Raw genomic sequence first — 2,789 nt, 5'->3', positions numbered from 1 at the left:
TATTCTTAAACTTTAACTTGGGCACCTAGGTGCGATCGTAAACACGGGGCACTCGGGCCGACACAGATGAATCGATTCGTAATGTGACGGGCGTGCCACCGATTAAGCAGATGTTACCGATGTTGCAGATTAAACCGTTCGTACCGCCTGCGCAGTTCGTACGATCCGTTCCAACGGCAATATCAACGGACTTGACACTATCCTGGTAACAGTTTACGAATCGATTAAGGAAAGAAAGAGAAAGAAGATCAGAAGAAGGGGTCGTACGAGGGGGTTCTTATAGAAGGAGGATCGGGACGGAAGAATATCGGGGGTCGCGCTGCAGTGGAGCGCGGAGCGGAAGAATGTTAGGGGTTACGCGGAGGAATCGTTAGAGACTACGCGAGCGCGGAGCGGGATCGCGAGGAGAGGGGCGTTTCGTAGGTACGCGAGAGCACGTGAGAGGGCGAACGGGCGATAGGGGGTTGGTTGCGTAAGTTAACTACTAACGGGTGCTAACCCGTCACAGATAGCTGCTTTTAATACTGAGATAATAGAATTGATACTGAGAGGAATAATTCTTTAAAAAAAAGATGAAGAATCTATCAATCATTCTATTAATTATTCTACTGATCAATCTTCAATCACTTCTGAGATTGTATTTATTGATCAATTGATATAATATCTAAATATAAATATTAAGAGTACTTCTTCAAATCAATATCTCTATCTCTGAGATTTCTGAATATTTAATACTGATGCTGAGTGATATATCTGTAATAATTGATCTAGATTTCTAATATATAAACTGTCAGAAGAGTAAGTTTACATCAGAGATTCAATAATAAGAATTATGAAATATAATACAGTTTGAATTTATATGACTGATGCTCTAGACAAGCAGTTCAGAGTAATTCTTAAGAATACTGTCTATATTCTACACTCTTATATCAATCTAATCATCTGAAAATCTTGCTATTATATAGAGGGGATCTATCTCAATGACAAAACATTCAGATTGTGAAGGATTAAAGATGACTTGATTTTTACTTATATAGAGGTGTACAATAGATTGCTGATTACTGAATATCACAGAACTAGTGAGAACATCTTGATACTTGCTAATATTACCTCAACTAGTAATCTAGCAGAATCTGTAAAGATGTTTCACACAGCTATTTCATACACTTCAAAGAGTTCTACTGCTTTCTCTAAGATTTGACATCAATATCTAGTGGTTATATAACTTTCTGTGTGCAAAGTCACATGTACCTGAATTTAATAGTATTTCTCTTACTAAATACAAGTATTCTGTACATATGAACATGAAATTGAACACACACCAGCAATAACCAGGTTATATGCAGTGGCGTTGATGGCTGAGTGACTGCGCCTCCGCATATAACCAGGTTATTGTGAGGGTCGGGTTCGAACACGCTGTAACCCGACCCACCTATAACTAGAATACTCTTTAATGAGAGCAGTGGAGCATCTACCAATCAATGTCAAAGAGGTTTAGATATTCAATATCAAAGATATTGTGAAGATTGATGATACTGAAGACAAAGAACTCTGTGAACCTTGTCATCTTGCCAAAGCAAAGAATCAAATATCTCACCACCCCCATATATGATCTAAACTACCCTTTGAATGACTCCATGCAGATATTATTCAGGGACCTATCTATTGCTACAATGAAGAAAGATGGCTCATACATTTTGTATGTGATTGCCTTTAGACTGGCCGTGTGACCATGCATGGGACTGGGACCAAATTTTTCCTCAGTCCCATTATTAGATATCTTAGTCCTGGTCCCATATAGTGTTTAGCAAATTAGTCACTTTACACTGTTTATATTATAAATCTAGTCCCAGATCATGTTTTACTAATAAATTAGTGATCCTGGTCCCATTTGATCCCATTTTACAAAATGGGACCAAATGGGACCATGATTTACCCTATATAGGTTGGCAGCGATAGATAGGTTGGCAGCGGTAGGTAGGTTGGCAGCGGTAGGTAGGTTGGCAGCGGTAGGTAGGTTAGCGGCGATAGATTAGCAGCGATAGATTAGCAGCGATAGATTAGCAGCGATAGATTAGCAGCGATAGATTAGCAGCGATAGATTAGCAGCGATAGATTAGCAGCGATAGATTAGCAGCGATAGATTAGCAGCGATAGATTAGCAGCGATAGATTAGCAGTGATAGATAGGTTGGCAGCAGTAGGTAGGTTGGCAGCGGTAGATAGGTTGGCAGCAATAGATTAGCAGCGATAGATTAGCAGCGATAGATTAGCAGCGATAGATTAGCAGTGATAGATAGGTTGGCAGCGGTAGGTAGATTGGCAGCGGTAGGTAGGTTGGCAGCAGCACTAAGCAAGATAGGGGTAATATCTCCACCAATCATATCATCAGATTGATGTATTATATAATCATCAGAATGGGACCAAACTTGAGTCAAAATCATGATCAGTCCCAGATCATGTTCTTATTTTTGATAGTCAGTCACTTTACATGGAATATCAAGATTTTTTAGTCCCATTTCACTCATGTTTTGATAATTCTAGTCACTTTACACTCCCATTCTGATCCTGGTCCCACTAAAATAATGCCAAGAAATGGACTGGGACCAAACCAAACCAAACCAAATGTGAAATTCATGGTCCCACCGGCCAGTCTATCTATCTCAGTAAAAGGGACTAGAAGTTTTCTAGAATTCACCAACTTCTATCAAAGATTCATCAGAGACTTCTCAGATATCATACAATCACTAACAGATCTGATACAGAAGGACACTGATTTCAATGAACCAC

Source organism: Histoplasma capsulatum, assembly GCF_000150115.1.
Source record: "Histoplasma capsulatum G186AR genomic scaffold supercont2.3, whole genome shotgun sequence".
NCBI lineage: Eukaryota > Fungi > Ascomycota > Eurotiomycetes > Onygenales > Ajellomycetaceae > Histoplasma > Histoplasma capsulatum.
The sequence above is the reverse complement of the archived record's forward strand: the minus strand, read 5'-3'. Positions refer to the sequence as shown.